We start from the raw sequence: 11,283 nt of genomic DNA, 5'->3' as shown, positions 1-11,283 counted from the left end.
TGACATTGGCAATGAGGATAAAATAAAAAATAAGTTGTCCCAAGATCATGGCACATTGCAGTTCAGTTAGAGTTGAGAAATTGTAGAGTGTTTGCAGATATATCCTTATTCGGATGGAGAGATCCTTTTAATGCCTCTTTGGAGAATTGGACGATACATTGAACGTTTGGGCTACTTTGTTCAGGCCAGTGAAAGAGTAGGATGAGAAGAGTAAGACAATCCTTCTGTGTGCACGTGAGACCCAGCCCTACAATTTAATAATATGCCGTCTCACATTCCCAAGTGCACCCGATTCTAAGTCATTCCCTGAGATAGATGAATTGGTGAAAACACACTACCACCCAAAGCCAATGGTAATATTGCAGCGATTTAAGTTGAACTCAACCAGGAGAGCCATTGGGAATACGATTAAAACTTATATCAGCAAGTTAAGATAAATCGCAGATGATGAGAGGGATAGATAGAGTGGATGATCAGCGACTTTTTCCTGTTACACGGGGGCATAACTATAAGATTCATGGTGCAAGATATAAGAGGGAAGTCCATGGTAGGTTCTTTACTCAGAGAGTGGTTGAGGCATGGAACGCACTCCCAGCTATGGTGGTGGAGTCGGACACTTTAGTAACTTTCAAGCGGTTATTGGATAGGCATATGGAGTGCACTAGAATGATTGGGAGTACGTTAATTTGATCTTCGTTTCAGACTAGTTTGGCACAACATCGTGGGCCGAATGACCTGTACTGTGCTGTACAGTTCTATGTTCTATGAACCTCGTCACATAGATGGCAATGGAAAGTGGAGGGGGGGGGGGGGTTGCTGGTACCGCAAAATTGAAATATCAGTATCAATAAATCAATAGCGGTGACAGGTGATTCGTCTGCAGGAATGCCCAGTTCCCAGTTAGGTCACTGCAATATCCATTCAGGAAGGAAATCTGCCATCCTTACCCTGTCTGGCCTTTGGTTCAAGAAAATGGTTCCAGGATGAGGGACTTCAATCAGTGACTCAGATCGATTGGGGAATCTGGGACTTTTTACCTCGGAAGAGAAGGTGGAGAAGGAGATTTGATCGGGGACATCACAATCACGATGGCACGGGGGGTGGTCAGGATGGAGGGGATAGAGAGAGAAACTGTTCCCATTGGGGGAAGGGTCAAGAACCAGAGTGGACGCAGATTTAAGGTGATTGGTGGAAGATGCAATGGGGACATGAGGGGAAACTTTATCACCCAGAGAGTGGTTAGGATCGGGAACGCACCGCCTGAGTGTGGGGGAGGCAGGTTCAATCGAGGAATAGGGCGGCGCGGTGGCACAGTGGTTAGCACTGCTGCCTCACAGTGCCAGGGACCCGGGTTCGATTCCAACCTTGGATGATTTGCCTGTGCGGAGTCTGCACGTTCTCCCCGTGTCTGCGTGGGTTTCCTCCGGGTGCTCCGATTTCCTCCTACAGTCCAAAGATCTGCAGGTTAGATGGCTTGGCCATGCTAAATTGCCCCTTAGTGTCCAAAAATGTACAGGTTTGGTGGAGATAGGGCGAGCCGAGGTAGGCTGCTCTTTCAGAGGATCGGTGCGGACTCGATGGGCCGAATGGAGGAATTCTATGGAGTTTCTGGATTTCGAAAGGGATCATTACCTGCAAGGAAAACATTTGGGATTGACGGGGAGAAGTCAGGGGGAGTGAGAGCAGCCAAGTTACTCTTGAGTAAACTGGGACAGACGGGACAGCGATGAGGCCTATTTTGAGGATTCAATGATTTCTATGTGACTCCAGATCCTCGAAATGCCCCAGCAAGTTACCACCATCATCTTTACAGGGGCAATTGGGGATGGTTGGGTTTCATTTTGCCCCACATTCCCTGAGTGAATGATAAAGTTTATAAGTTCCCGTTATTTGAAGGTAGTCAAGCCAACAAACAGATACACAGAGAATGCCATCTTAATTCTTTATTTCAAACAATACTACATTGTTCCTGTAAGGCTTGGCAGAAGTCCAAGTCTACCAGGTGGAGGTGGAGGTCGATGGGGGTGGGTTTAATTGTTCGCCACGGTGTCGTGAATCCAAGTCAACAACGAGCAGACTTGGTGTAGACTCCTGGATGATTCTGTTCAGCGCACCCATAGCCCCATGAAACAATACCCTGGAGGACGCCATCACACACCAGTGGACCACCGGAGTCTCCTGTGTCCGCAGAATAACAAATGCGATAGGCCATTATACACGCCACGTCAAGGCAAAACATCCATCTGACAGTATAGCTTGGCCAGATCCTGCTCCACCGTGACTGGAGTCCCAGACCCTCAAATTCACCCCAACAAACTAATCGACAAATTCCTCCCTCCTCACAGGGTTCTCACACTCCCTCTACCTATCTCTCCCTCCATATTGTCCCCTCACCCTCACCCCACCCGATAATCGTTACAAATGCCCCCACACTTCTCCTTTCCCTACCCCATCCCACTTGGTAACTGTTAACTCTGCACTCCACACTCCCCCCCCCGCTTTCCCCTCCCAACCCCACCCAATAACCTTTAACTCTGACCCCCACACTCCTCCTTTCCCCATCCCCCACCCACTCAGTGACCTTTGACTCTGACCCCCAAACACCCACACTCTCCCACCCTCACCCCGCTCAGTGACTTTTAACTCTGCGCCCCCCCCCCTGCCTCCCCCCCCCCCCCCCACACTCCCCCTTTCCTTCTTCCAGTCCATTTGGTGACCTTTAACTCTGCCCCCCCCCCCCCCGCCTTTACCCTCCTCCAGTCCATTCGGTGACCTTTAACTCTGCTTCCACGCTCCCCCTTTCACCTCCCCTACACCACTTGGTGACCTTTAACTCCCCCCCACTCCGCCCTCTCCTCTCCCCCCACCCCACTCAGTGACCTTTAACTCTGCCCCTGCAAAATCACCTTTCTCCTCTCTCACTCAGTGACCTTTAACTCTGCCCCCCATACTCCCCCCCCCCCACCAGTCAGCAACCGTTAAACTCTGCCCTCCACACTATCCTCCATTTCCACGCCTCACCCACCCCCCACCTTTAACTCTGACGCCCACACTCCCCCCCCCCCCTCAACCTTCCTCCACTCCACGCAGTGACCTTTAACTCTGCACAATACACTCCGCCCTCTCCCCTCACCCACCCAACTCGGTGACGTTTAACTATGACCCCCCACACACCCTCTCTTCCCTCCCCCACCTGTTGACGTTTAACTCTGGCCCCCACATTTCCCCCCCCCCTTCCCCACCACATACCCTTCCACCAGAATTCACTTACAGATTTCTCCCTTTTCGATTCCCTGCCCTACCTCACAGAAAACAGGAGCAGGAGGAGACCATTCAAGCCTGCCCCACTTCTGGTTTAGCAGAGGGCTAAATAGCTGCCTTTGAAAGCAGGCCAAGGCAGGCCAGCAGCACGGTTCGATTCCCGTACCAGCCTCCCCGAACAGGCGAATGTGGCGACTAGGGTCTTTTCACAGTAACTTCACTTGAAGCCTACATGTGACAATAAGCGAATTTCATTCATTTTTTCATTCATTAAGGCCATAACTGTTCTTCCAGCTCAATAGCCTGATCCCAACATCCCCCCATATCCTTCGATCCCTTTAATCCCAAGAACTCTGCTTAACTTCTTGAAACAATACAGGAGTGGATTCTCCAATCCTATGGCTATGTCCACAGGATCCATCTGGTCTTACGACCAGAAAGTCAGCACCGCCCCCACACCGATCCTCCGCCCGGTGGGGGGGCTAGCAGCCCTGCAGCGTAAAGCACAGCTGTACCTGCACATATGGGCGGAGAATGGCCGGGTCCGTGGTCGCGCATACGCACGGCGGTGGCAGCGCCGTACAACATGGCATCGACCGCACGCAGACTCAGCCTGCCAGAAACTACCCCGCTGTAACCCCCCCCGCTCACCACTCCCGGGCCACCCTCCACCAGTCCCCCCGCCCTCCACGAAGCCCCACCGGTCAACGGAACGCCCCCACCCGCCCTCCACAAAGCCCCACCGGTCAGCGGAACCGCCCTGCCCCCCCGCCCTCCACGAAGCCCTACCGGTCAGCGGAACCGCCCTGCCCCCCACGCCCTCCACGAAGCCCCACCGGTCAGCGGAACGCCCCCCCCCCCCCCGCCCTCCACGAAGCCCCACCGGTCAGCGGAACCGCCCTGCCCCCCCCGCCCTCCACGAAGCCCCACCGGTCAGCGGAACGCCCCCCCCCGCCCTCCACGAAGCCCCACCGGTCAGCGGAACGCCCCCCCCCCCCCCGCCCTCCACGAAGCCCCACCGGTCAGCGGAAGGCCCCCCCCCTCCCCCGATTGTGGCAGCGCTGCACTCAGGCCGTTTTTGAGGGGGTGGAGCATCGCAAAAACAGCGCCACCCTCGATTCCAGCGTAAGCGGGGATTCTCCGGACGATCGGTGAACGCGATTTTTCATCGTCGATCACAGAATCCCGCCCACAGTGTTTGGCCTCAACTGTTTTCTGTGGTAATGAATTTCACAGGCTGATCGCTCTCTGGGTGCAAAATGGTTTATCCTGGATCTGTATTTCGCTCTATTGTTCTCTCTCTCTCCCTTTTTTCTCTCCTCTCTTTCACTCCCTCTCTTTCTCCCCCTCTCTCCTTTTCACTCTCTGCCTGTACCTCTTTTTCACCCTGACTCCCTTTCCCTCTCTCTCTTCCCCTTGCTCTCTTTCTCTCTCTCTGTCCCTCCCTCCTTACTCAAATTTTCTTTCACTCGCTCTCTTTCTCAATCTTTTTCTCTCTCTCTCGATCATTCTTCCCTCTATCTATTGCCCTCTTTCTGTCTCCCCCTCTCTATTTCCTGTTCTCTTCCTCTCTCTCTTTCTATATCTCTCATTCCGTCTATATTTCCCTCTCCCTCTTTCAGAGAGGCCTGTGACTAACCAGTAGAAAAGTAAGGACAGGTTACAGGGGCCTTACCTGACAGGAATCCTTGCCCCCCTGTGGGAAGCCGGCACACATCATGGTGCTAGTAATGAGCCCAGGGTAGGCAGCACTGCACTCGGCAAAGCTCATCGTTGGCACGTCGACACAGTGCAGTTCATTGGGATACTGGGCTGGAACAGAACAATGGGAAAACTTCACACCAAGCACTGAGCAATGTCAATCACTACAATTCCATTCAGCGGATATCCCAAAATGCTTCCCCCTTCAATGAAGCAATTATCTGTTTTGAGGTACAGCTGCTGTGACAATGTGGAAAACCTGGGAGCCTATTAGCAGACAACAAGATCTCACAATTTGCAAACCAAACTTAGCCACACAATGGTAATCTTTATTTAAAGTTTTCCAATTAAGGGGCCATTTAGCATGGCCAATCCACCTACCTTGCCCATTTTTGGGTTGCAGGGGTGAGACCCTCGCAGACATGGTGAGGATGTGCAAACGCAACACGGACAGTGACCCAGGGACTGAGATTGACCACGGGTCCTTAGCGCCAGGAGGCAGCAGTGCTAATCACGTTGGTCATGTCATAAATGTTGGTACCAGTGGACCGGGGATGATAACTCCTTCACTGCATTTTTCCCAACAGTGAATGAGATCGTATACATCCAACTCAGCCAACAGCACTCTGTCAGTACTGAGCCTCTGACAGTGCCGCACTCCCTCAGTACTGAGCCTCTGACAGTGCCGCACTCCCTCAGTACTGACCCTCTGACAGTGCAGCACTCCCTCAGTACTGACCCTCTGACAGTGCAGCACTCCCTCAGTACTGACCCTCTGACAGTGCAGCACTCCCTCAGTACTGACCCTCTGACAGTGCAGCACTCCCTCAGTACTGACCCTCTGACAGTGCAGCTCTCCCTCAGTACTGACTCTCTGACAGTGCAGCGCTCCCACAGTACTGACCCTCTGACAGTGCAGCACACCCTCAGTACTGACTCTCTGACAGTGCAGCGCTCCCACAGTACTGACCCTCTGACAGTGCAGCGCTCCCTCGGGACTGACCCTCTGACACTGCAGCACTCCCTCAGTACTGACCCTCGGACAGTGCAGCACTCCCTCAGTACTGACCCTCTGAAAGTGGAGCATTCACTCAGTACTGACCCTCTGACAGTGCAGCGCTCCCTCAGGATTGCCCCTCTGACAGTGCAGCACTCCCTCAGTACTGACCCTCTGACAGTGCTGCACTCCCTCAGTACTGCACCTCTGACAGTGCAGCACTCCCTCAGGACTGCCCCTCTGACAGTGCAGCGCTCCCTCAGGACTGACCCTCTGAAAGAGCAGCACTCCTTCAGTACTGACCCTCTGACAGTGCAGCGGTCCCTCAGGACTGACCTTCTGAAAGTGCAGCACTACCTCAGGACTGACCCTCTGACAGAGCAGCTCCCCCTCAGGACTGACCCTCTGACAGTGCAGCGCTCCCTCAGATCTGCCCCTCTGACAGAGCAGCTCCCCCTCAGGACTGACCCTCAGACACTGCAGCACTCCCTCAGTACTGACCCTCTGACAGTGCAGCACCCCCTCAGGACTGACCCGCTGACAGTGCAGCACCCCCTCAGTACTGATCCTCTGAAGGTGCAGCACTCACTCAGTACTGACCCTCTGACAGTGCAGCGCTTCCTCAAGACAGCCCCTCCGACAGTGCAGCACTCCCTCAGTACTGACCCTCTGACAGTGCAGCACTCCCTCAGTACTGACCCTCTGACAGTGCAGCACTCCCTCAGTACTGACCCTCTGACAGTGCAGCGCTCCCTCAGTACTGATCCTCAGACAGTGCAGCACTCCTTCAGTACTGACCCTCTGACAGTGCAACGCTCCCTCAGTACTGATCCTCAGACAGTGCAGCACTCCTTCAGTACTGACCCTCTAACAGTGCAGCGCTCCCTCAGGACTGACCCTCTGAAAGTGCAGCACTACCTCAGGACTGCCCCTCTGACAGAGCAGCTCCCCCTCAGGACTGACCCCCTGACAGTGCAGCGCTCCCTCAGGCCTGCCCCTCTGACAGAGCAGCTCCCCCTCAGGACTGACCCTCAGACAGTGCAGCACTCCCTCAGTACTGACTCTCTGACAGTGCAGCGCTCCCTCAGGACTGACCCTCTGACACTGCAGCACTCCCTCAGTACTGACCCTCGGACAGTGCAGCACTCCCTCAGCACTGACCCTCTGACAGTGCAGCATTCACTCAGTACTGACCCTCTGACAGTGCAGCGCTCCCTCAGGATTGCCCCTCTGACAGTGCAGCTCTCCCTCAGTACTGACCCTCTGACAGTGCAGCACTCCCTCAGCACTGACCCTCTGACAGTGCAGCACTCCCTCAGTACTGACCCTCTGACAGTGCAGCATTCCCTCAGTACTGACCCTCTGACAGTGCAGCATTCCCTCAGTACTGACCCTCTGACAGTGCAGCACTCCCTCAGTACTGACCTTCTGACAGTGCAGCATTCCCTCAGGACTGACCCACTGACAGAGCTGCCTGAATTTTGATTTGGTTTAAGTGAGGAGAGAACCCAGCACCTTTTGTGCTCGTCACTGGAAGGCCTGACCACTAGGCCATGACGGTGTGTTTGGGTTAGAGTTTGAGGGATCTTACTGGGCGATCTCTGGGTTTCGCTAAAAGCAGTCCCCTCCACCACAGGAGAGAGTCCAACCCAGACAGGTTCCCAACGACTGGGGTGAATAAACAAAGAAAACTTACTTCCACTGCTGAGTACGTTTCCATAACCAGACACGGTGCAGAGTGTGCCGTCGACTGCACAGCTTGTGGGCAGTTTGGCAGGAATGATGTACTGGTTAATGATACAGGGCTCAGCCAGCTTGATCAGCATGATGTCATGGTCCAGGGTGCTGTAATCAAACTTCTCGTGCCAGAAAATGTTATCAACTTTCACCAGCTGCTCCGTCCCTTCGAAACGTTCCCAACTCGGGTCTCCCAACGACACCACCATCATGCTGGGGCTTGGCGGGAGTGAGAGAGACACATTAGTGAGGCCTCAGGAGGCGACATAATCAGCGAGAACATTTGCCCACACCCTGCCCCCCAACAAGCTGCCCTCCCTCCCGGCCTGTCCCCACATCTTCCCTGGGAACATGTCAGGTGGTGGTGGTGGTGGTGGGGGGGGGGGGGGGGGTTTACCAGCTGATCGAGTGGTCTGACAGGGTGGAGTTGGCATTGTGGCATTCTTCTCTCAGAGAGACACCGTAAAATGATGGTGGAACTAAGAGGCAGGGAAACAGGCAATCCCTCCAATCAGAGAGATTTTCACAGAAACATTCAGCCCCTCTGCTCTGTGCCGGTATTTCTGCCCCACACCAACCTCCTTCCCACCACCCTCTCCATCTCACCCCTGTCTCCATCTGTTCCTCTCCCTCGTGTGTTTATCCAGTTTCACCTTCAAATGCGTCGATACTATTAATCTCAACCACTCCCTGTGGGAGTGAGCCCACATTCTCCCCACTCCCTTTGGGAGTGAACCCCACATTCTCCCCACTCCCTTGTGGGAGCGAGTTCCGCATTCTCCCCACTCCCTGTGGGAGTGAGCCCCACATTCTCCCCACTCCCTTGTGGGAGCGAGTTCCGCATTCTCCCCACTCCCTGTGGGAGTGAGCCCCACATTCTCCCCACTCCCTTGTGGGAGCGAGTTCCGCATTCTCCCCACTCCCTGTGGGAGTGAGCCCCACATTCTCCCCACTCCCTTGTGGGAGCGAATTCCGCATTCTCCCCACTCCCTGTGGGAGTGAGTTGCACATTCTCCCCACTCCCTGTGGGAGTGAGCCCCACATTCTTCCCACTCCCTTGTGGGAGCGAGTTCCGCATTCTCCCCACTCCCTGTGGGAGTGAGTTCCGCATTCTCCCCACTCCCTGTGGGAGTGAGTTGCACATTCTCCCCACTCCCTGTGGGAGCGAGTTCCGCATTCTCCCCACTCCCTGTGGGAGTGAGCCCCACATTCTCCCCACTCCCTGTGGGAGTGAGTTGCACATTCTCCCCACTCCCTGTGGGAGCGAGTTCCGCATTCTCCCCACTCCCTGTGGGAGTGAGCCCCACATTCTCCCCACTCCCTGTGGGAGTGTGTCCCACATTCTCCCCACTCCCTGTGGGAGTGAGCCCCACATTCTCCCCACTCCCTGTGGGAGCGAGCCCCACATTCTCCCCACTCCCTTGTGGGAGTGTGTCCCACATTCTCCCCACTCCCTGTGGGAGTGAGTTGCACATTCCCCCCATTCTCTGGGTCAAGATGTTCCTCCTGAATTCCCCATTGGATTTATTAATGACAATCGCATATTGAAGGCCCCGAGTTTTGATCTCTCCCTTCACAAGTGGAAACATCTTCTCTCCGCCAACCCCATGGAACCCCTTTCACTACTTTATTGACGTCGATCAGGTCCCCCCTGCCAAGAGGTAAGACGCCCAGCAATTCAGTCTTTCCCGTTTGCTCGAAGCTTCCAGATCTGAGACTCAGTCCCTTTGCGATCTCTCCAGCGCTTCTGTGTCGTTCATTTTCAAACATGGATACAAGTGGACTGGGCACATTACATAAAACAAAGAACACACTTTGTACGCGATGCAGAGATAAGTAGGTTTTGCCGGGATACTTACTAATACCAGCAGTGAGCCGCAGAGACCAGCCATCGGTCGTTGATGAGGGAGGCTCCACATGCGTGGTACCCAATGTTCAAGGAGGCCTGCCAGGGGACGCTGTGGGGGGAGCACGCATAACCACCAACAATCTTCTCATCCCCTGGGAACGCAGCTGCCATTGGGAAAGCACACATGGTGACTCCTCGGACAATCACACGCGGTCCGACACCATCTCCTTCGCACCCTGCCGCTGGCGGCAATCTACCGTTTCCCCACATGGGCCCAACAGTGTTGCAGAGTAGGGGAGGGCTGGCGGGGCTGTCAGAGTTTATAGACACAGGGAGGGTTGTGCTTCCTTCCAGCCCCTATACCCTCCCTATCTCTGTAACCTCCTCTCGTCCCTCCAGCCCTCCCTATCTCTGTAACCTCCTCTAGTCCCTCCAGCCCTCCCTATCTCTGTAACCTCATCCAACCCCTACAACCCTCCCTATCTCTGTAACCTCCTCTAGTCCCTCCAGCCCTCCCTATCTCTGTAACCTCATCCAACCCCTACAACCCTCCCTATCTCTGTAACCTCCTCCAGCCCATACAACCCTCCCTATCTCTGTAACCTCCTCCAGTATCTACAACCCTCCCTATCTCTGCACCTCCTCCAGCCCCTACAACCCTCCCTATCTCTGTAACCTCCTCCAGCCCCTACAACCCTCCCTATCTCTGTAACCTCCTCCAGTACCTACAACCCTCCCTGTACTCTGTAACCTCCTGCAGTCCCTACAACCCTCCCTGTACTCTGCAACCTCCTGCAGTCCCTACAACCCTCCCTATCTCTGTAACCTCCTCCAGCCCCTACAACTGTCCCTATCTCTGTAACCTCTTGCAATCCCTACAACCCTCCCTATCTCTGTAACCTCCTCCAGTCCCTAAAACCCTCCCTATCTCTGTAACCTCCTCCAGTCCCTAAAACCCTCCCTATCTCTGTAACCTCCTCCAGTCCCTACAACCCTCCCTATCTCTGTAACCTCCCCCAGTCCCTACAACCTTCCCTATCTCTTCCAGCTGCAATTCTTAAACTCCAATTCCTTTGCAATAAAGACCAATGTACGATTTGTTTTTCTAATTGTATTCTGTACCTGGAATGTTAATTTTCCGTGATCGCTGTACAAAAACACCACCAGCCCTTCTCGACTGAATAGAATTCCAGAGTTTAAAAGCTCTTAAATTATTCGGTGGCCAGTTCTCTGGCTAGCGTGGTTAATTTGACGAATGAATATAGTTCCCACGCGTCCTTGCCCCTTCACTTAACCTCTGAACCCTGAACGCAGACACTCCCGCCCGGACAGCCCCCGGCGCATGCCCCATTGGCGCAAGTGAAATTGCCAAGGGGCCCGACAGAACAGACAATTTGGACAACGTCTCCAAGGACAGGGAAAAGAGAGAGAGAGTGAAAAAAGAGTGGTTACCAGTGACTCCAAGGAGGAGGGCGAGAATGAGCAACTTCATCATCATTTCAAATGTTCTTACCTCAAAGAGGAATGAAGGAGGTGCTCCAATATTTATAGTCAGCCGACAGGCAGATTATCTCCTCGGGTTTGCATCGTTCAGTAACAAAGTAAACACAGTCCTCATTAGAGGAGACTTTCCAAAAATGCAAAATATAAATGTGAGAAATTGGGGACAGCTAATCTGAGCTAATGAAAAACAGATGTATCTTTTCACAGGATTTGGGATTTGTTATCAAACGTAGAT

At 53.8% G+C, this 11,283-nt stretch overlaps 1 pseudogene; it reads right to left on the bottom strand.

The window, feature by feature from the left end:
• Positions 1-1,928: 1,928 nt before the first annotated feature.
• LOC140386553 (serine protease 1-like) lies at positions 1,929-11,058 on the bottom strand (annotated as a pseudogene).
• Positions 11,059-11,283: the final 225 nt, after the last annotated feature.

The sequence above is a fragment of the Scyliorhinus torazame genome, chromosome 12 (genome assembly GCF_047496885.1).
Source record: "Scyliorhinus torazame isolate Kashiwa2021f chromosome 12, sScyTor2.1, whole genome shotgun sequence".
Lineage (NCBI taxonomy): Eukaryota > Metazoa > Chordata > Chondrichthyes > Carcharhiniformes > Scyliorhinidae > Scyliorhinus > Scyliorhinus torazame.
The sequence above is the reverse complement of the archived record's forward strand: the minus strand, read 5'-3'. Positions and strand labels throughout refer to the sequence as shown.